This window comes from Aedes aegypti, chromosome 3 (assembly GCF_002204515.2).
Source record: "Aedes aegypti strain LVP_AGWG chromosome 3, AaegL5.0 Primary Assembly, whole genome shotgun sequence".
Lineage (NCBI taxonomy): Eukaryota > Metazoa > Arthropoda > Insecta > Diptera > Culicidae > Aedes > Aedes aegypti.
The window spans coordinates 206,978,045-206,985,224 of record NC_035109.1 but is presented as its reverse complement, the minus strand read 5'-3'; positions in this window follow the sequence as shown (position 1 = coordinate 206,985,224).

The window sequence follows — 7,180 nt, the reverse complement described above, 5'->3', positions numbered from 1 at the left end:
ATATTCAATGGTTAGCTATTGATAATCAATAGTTTTCTTTTGTATGAAGGAAAATTTCTGATCCATGGGTGCCAAAATGATGAAAATTGTTCAATGAGAATTTCTTTTCAGAAGCATTCTAAATATGTCGCAATTTTGTTACATATGTTCTCATAAAATATGGCAAGTCTAAGAAGCTGTTGGAAATGCCACTCTATTTTACAATCGTTGTGAAATGTTGTGACGGCACTGCAGCAGCGTCCACGAATACAGTATCAAATTGTCGTGCCATCAATTAAACTGCGGAACACGTTTTTGTCTCAAGCACCAAAATACCGCTATTTACTTGATTAAGGGATGCTGAAAACATAGCCGTTTTCAGAAATATCATAGCACGTCTAGATTTTGAGACATTGGATGTTGAAAATACTAAATTTGACTATTTCAGCCAACTTGCATGCAAGTTTGCCAGCTTGTAAGGTAATTTATTTGCTTAATTTGCCTCAGAACTCATACTTCAAATGTATAACAATACTTATCAACAAAATTCATAATATTTTTAAATCTCAAAAGTCATATTTTGATGATTTATAAAAGTATTGTATTTTGCCATATAAAAGAAACGAAGAGTTTTGTATGGAGACCGTTTGTATGTTAAAAAATCGATTTAATCTAAATTTAACCGTGCGATTTCAATCAAATTATATCTTAAATGAAAGTTAAAGGCCTATTTTGCATGCTTGATGGATTACATCACAAAAAATTTGGATAAATCATACTTTAAATTTCATTTAAACATCAATAAAACCAGTGTTTTGAACAACTTTGGCGACCTGTAGCTAAAAATCCTGACGTGCTAGAACATTTCTGAGAACGGGAATTGATTCAGCTACCCCAAATCTGCTAGAGACACATAGTGTGATCCTGGAGACACGCAAGTATATTATTTTTGTTGCGCTGTGTTATTCCTGACAAATTAAATTTTGTATGAAGCTGTGAGATTGATTGAGAGATATAAGATGTAATAAGGTCGAAAATATTATTCTTTCAACTCTTTTCAACACATTTGATGGCCCTGAAAAGCGCCGATTTGCTTATACGACGAACCAGCTAAATGACGTGACGTGGATGGCGCACAAGAGCAACGGATTGTTGATTACCGGGCATAAGTCGAAATCTGCAAACGATGCTCACTTTTAAAATCTTGAGCGATTTCACAAGTCCGACGCTCGATTAGAAGCAGCTCCTCGGATCAGCAACTCAGAGGGCCTGTGGTATTTCGTTCCTAGCGGGCTTGCTTCTTGATCACCGATGCTGAATTCAAAGTCGAAATCTGCAAGCGCGGATAAATTTGCGGCGGCGATGACGACGGCTTGGACGTTTTTCCGAGCGGCAGTAGTTCGCTGCTCGGAGAAGCGCCCAAGCCATCGTCATCGTCGCCGCAAATCAACCTTGCGTCTTCCTCTTCCGACGACACAAATTGAACTGTGACGGCGGGAGCAAACGCAAAGCGAAAATGACTCGCCCGACCGTGTGAACAGTCCGACCGCAAAAAGAAGACTGAGGGAAGAAGCAGGACCGGTGCGCTTTTATAGTGGGAAGCGGAACCCAAAAATGTGCTTGAACGTGATTGATTAGATAAGAAAGGGGTCAACATTTTACGATTTTTCAATAGTTTGTTGCCAATAATCAATAGTGTCCTCCATTTGAATCGACGCGTAGATAAATTTCCGATCGATTGATGTATAAATATTGAAAATCTATCGACAATTGGCTGAGTTATTAGCGGTCAAAACCTGACCATTTTTCGTTACATGCTCAATTTTTCGTTTTTTGAAATTGGACCCCCATATATTGCCGAAGGACGTAATCCAACGTCAAAAAAATGAAAACTAAGCCTATTGATAACGACTCTTGGGCTAGTGTGGGTGAACATCGAGTTCTCCGGTGATCTATACGGACTTGACCGCTGCGTTCGACAAAATAAACCACGCAATAACTGTCGCTAAGTTGGAAAGGCTCGGTGTCGGGGGCCTAATGTTGCGCTGGTTCAGTTCGTATCTGACTGATCGTTGCTTGACTGTGGAGTTGGCAGGATTTTCTTCCGAAACATTCACGGCAATTTCCGTAGTACCTAGTAGGGAGCCTTTTGGGACCCCTGATTTTTTTGTATTCAGCGATATCAACACAGTAATTAAAGGACCTCGATTATCTTACGCCGATGCCGTTGCTCTTCAACATGATGTAGATGTTTTTGTAAATTGGTGCGACATGAATCGATTGGCAGTTGATTCTGAGAAATGCTCGATCCTGTTCTGTTACCAGCTCAAGGGAAAGGTGCTTCAACGAATACAAGATGTTAAAGATCTTGGCGTTATTCTGAATGCTCAGTTGACGTTCAAACACCATCTGTCCTACGTCATCGAGAAAGCCTCCAGGACATTGGGTTCTTCCGTATTGCCAAGGATTTTACGGATCCAGATTGCCTCAAATCCTTGTACTGCTCATTAGTTCGGGCCACCGTATTACCGTAACGGCGTAAAGAGGATAGAGTCAGTGCAACGTTGCTTCATCCGTTATGATCTCCGTCGACTTCCATGGCGAGACCCGTTCCGGTTGCCTAGCTACCAAAGTAGGTGCCAACTTATGCAACTGGAATCACTGCAGACCCGTATAGACGTCAATTGGTCGGCGTTAAGTCAGAGTGGACCAAGTGACATTTTTCATATTATGAGAAAAACGAGCTTAACGTTTAACGCGTTGAATTTTTTTAAATCGGTAAAATTTTGGTTCAATATTTCTACCCATCTTTGAGTTACTTTCAAACAATATAATGTGAAGTGATTATCATGAAAAATTTCAATTCAAACCTCTGATAGAACAATTTTTTGATGGACCATGTGCACTTGGTTCACTCTGACTGAACTGAAGACCACCGTTCAGTGAGTTGGTTCACTCTGACTGAACAGTTTCTAGAAAAATAGCAATCATTCAATGCTTGCATGGTCAAACTGGGTGCATATCTTTAAGATAAACATATTATCAAGACCCTTCGACATCAGTATCGTAAATTCTTCAATGAATCATATCATCAATCCCGAAATCAGTGGCATTACGATAGCTTAAAAATTAAGGTTTTGCAGGGTCAGGGCATTGAAGACCAGAAATATTCAAATATGCGTTCAGTCAGAGTGGACGAAGTGAAAATCTCTAGTACCGACCAAAATTTACTAGTCCAATAAGCGGGTTCTAGGACAGTCCATACATACACCATAGAACTACCATAAACTTCTATCGGACTCTGAAATCGACTCAAAAAATGCAATAATCAATCAGTTTGTCGCTTTTTGACACTTGGTCCGCTCTGTCTGCACAGAAATTGTTGCATTTTCTGACCACCTACTCAAATACGGTAAATGGCCAGATATCAAAATAAGATCCATCGAATTATGTCATATTTATGAATTTCTATTGATGGATAGGGAGAAGAATCATTCCATGTCGAAAAATCTGAAAAATAAAAAAATGGTTTGCATTTTCTAGACTTCCTCAGCGCACTGATCGTTTTCGTTGTTATGGTAAAAAGCACTTGGTCCACTCTGACTGCATACTTTTATTGATTTTTGATGATCATCCAAAGTAAATTTGGTACATATCTCTCCCAGTTTTCAACATTCATCAAATCGGATCAAAGTGAAATGAAGATAACATTATTTTGCATCTAATGACAGAATAATGTAATTTTCCCAAGTTTTGCACTTGGTCCACTCTGACTTAACGCCGACCAATTGAGCGATAGCAGTGGCTGATTTGCTTTCAGGAAGAATAGACTGTCCTGCACTCCTGCAATCTATCAATGTGAATGCTTACTCCAGAACGTTGCGCAACAATGCTGCGTTGAGATTGTCATTGCGACGAACTAACTATGAGCAAAACAGTGCTATGGTCGATCTTCAACGCGTGTTCAACAGGGTCGCTGAAGGATTTGTTTTTTACCTGTTCCGTCAAGTAATACGTCGTAATTATGTAGAAGTTTTGTCCCGACTCGCTGTGTGAATATTTGTGACTTTCGTTTGTTTTACTTTTTGTTGCCTTGTTTTTGTTGTAGTTTCACTTTTGTATTTTATTTTATCTTTCGAACGCAGCCAACATTGCTCCACTCTATATTAGGACGACGGCAGTGCCACTAGTCACCACCAGGGTGACGCTTAACCACACGAATGTGTGGCCATGGGAGTAACGAAATGGGTGGCCATGATGAGGTGGATTTCGTCATCGATGGACATGGGTCAACCTCCAAAGGTTCGGGGTCAACGTTCACCAGCAAGACACTTCATAAGCCTGGTGATCGTTGAAGACAGCAGTAGTGCTTTCCAAAAAGTTAAAGTTATAAAGTTATAAGAGAAAGTATGGAGAAGTTTTAGAGAGTAGATATTTTGAAGAGAGGGAAAGGAAGTGATAGTGAAACTGGACATCCAGGTAAATTTTCAGCCTCAAATAACTCCGAAAGTAGCATCCTCGTCATGTCTACAGGACCTCGCGGTTTTTGTATTGAAACGCCATCGTGGTTTGGCTTGAGATGACCGTAGCTTACCTTCGTTGACTTGATGAGCACACGGGACAGGCAGGAGGTCCACGGGAGGCTGCAGCCGAAGAGGGAGAAAGAAGGAAGCATTGTCGCCCCCTGGCCAGAAGAGAAGAAGAATTCTGAGCGGTCAGTGAAGAAGCAACGGAGGAGGAGCAGCGGAGAATGTGCTGCAGTGCGCGGGGCCCCGATGAAGATAAGAAAGTGTAAGGTAGGAGTAGTTGTAAGAAAGTAGGAGGCGTCGTCTGGTGTTGAGGACGGACGCAAGGATAGAAAAGGGAAAGTTAGGAATAGAAGAAGTAGGACGTCAATGAAGTGGAAATACAAGTGTACACGAGACCGCGAAATAGAAGGAATTTTACTGGAGTCTATCTATGAGTGTTTTCTTTCACGGAGTGTCACGAGCGTAGCGTCAACCCTGAGGCTTGGAGATGGGGGTCTCATCTAGGCTGGGAGTAACACGGCCTGGAAGTTACAGTGTATAAATAATTTAAGGAGAGTGTGGGAACCCAGCTGTCTACAGCGGCCTATTTGCCCAATTGAGAAGTGTTCCAAAGAAAAGAAAATTTTCGAATGAGAGGGACAGGGTAAACGGAAAAAAAGTTTGGGTGTTAACTGAGTAGATCATAAAAACTGTTACGTGAGCTAGATTATACTACCTGGCAAAATGATAAGTGTCTTTTTGTAAGTGAATTTGTAATTGAATAATGTGACTTATAAATGGATGTTGTTTTAGACGTTTGAAGATGACCGAGGAGTATTAGGTCTGAACGCATCAAGATTATTAAGTGATAATTGTTCTTTTTCATCGAGACAAGCCAACATGTTTTCGCATTATGTGAACGTCGCACGGGTGATCAACCCCAATTGGTTGATGCTTGCATACATGCTAGCGCATTTGTGAACCTGACGTTTTCTTGCGATTTCCGAAAAATAATTCTTTTCTGAAATTTATGTAATAATGAAGAGATTCTATACGTCAAAAGTGCATGCTTGTGCAAACTGTTTGCACAGAAAATTACAAAACGCAAAATGATTTCCAAAAAGATGGAACAAGCGAATAACTATCACTAGTACTTTTGACGTTAACTACGTCTTACGGCAATATACTGGGTGTCAATTGAAAATCTAAAATTTTGTGACCGTCACGAAATTATGTAAGATTTTGAACGCTAATAACTCAGTCATTTATCGATAGATTTTCAATATTTTCCCACCAATTGGTTGGAAATGTATACAAAAATTTCCTCGAATGGATCATCGACAACAAACTATTAAAAATTGAGAAAATGTCAACCCCTTTCTTACGCGACCAATCACGTGCAAGCAGTTTTCCACGCTTCTTTTGCGTTCCGCTTCCCACTAAAAAAGCAGACCGATTCCTGCTTCTTCGCTCATTTTTCTTTTTGTCATCAGACTGTGAATATGGTCGCATTCTCAGCTCAGTTTTCAATGGGACGCGAATGGAACAACAACACGCCGCCGCGACTGATGCCGCTTATTGAAACTTCTCGCTACCAGAGGCACAAAGCTTGATCATCCAGCAGCTGCAAATCTAGCGTCCGGATTGTGCAATCGCTCAAGATTTCTAAATGGACTCGCGCAGGAATCAGTGCGCTAACGCAAGATTTGTACGAGATGACTGAAGAAAATCAGCCAAAGCCGCCTGTAGAAGCGCTCATCGTCATCGCCACCGCAAACCTCATCGGGCGAGGAGGAGCCTGTGCGCCGTCAAAATGTATCTGTGTTACTCGAATCTAACAATTCAATCGGCTCTTTTTAGGGCCAATTGTTGTGTACTAAAGAGTTAATTGTGTAATAATTCCTAATACCACATACTTGCTTTAATCACGTAATTCTTCTCGTAACATCATACAATATCTGATATGTTATGAATAATTGCCAATAGGGGCCTTTCTTAGCCGAGTGGTTAGAGTCCGTGGCTACAATGCAAAGTCATGCTGAAGGTGTCTGGATTCGATTCCCGGTCGATAATTTCGTAATGGAAATTTCCTTGACTTCTCTGGGCATAAAGTATCATCGTACCTGCCACACGATGTACGAATGCGAAAATGGCAATTTTGGCAAAGGAAGCTCTTAGCTAATAACTGTGGAAGTGCTGATTGAACACTAAGCTGAGAAGCAGGCTCTGTCACAGTGGGGACGTTATGCTAAGAAGAATAAGAATTGACAATACGACAAATTGAAATTTACTGTGGCGATGACGATATCGATGACTGGAGCACTTCTCCGAACGGAGAGCACCTCACTGTTCTTAAATTCCCAAACCATTACATTGTGAATTATAACTAGAGGAAGGCTGCAAATATTGAGCTTGAGCTTGAGCTTGATTGGCCGCCCGTGGATGCTACTCCAGTATCGCCCGATCAGCTGCACTTACACAAGGAACCAACCGGTTTCTTGTCCGTCTCTGGTTCTAGCGTTTGCTATGAACGAATAGTTTGAGTGTGATAGATTTACTTAGAATGAAAGATAGAAGCAAGTGAGAGATATACAACTACAAAGTACGAGGAAAGGGACGGGCCTGGGATTGAACCCATGACCTTCTGCTTATGAAGCAGAAGTGGTAGCCATCAGACCACCAACCCCGTCAAC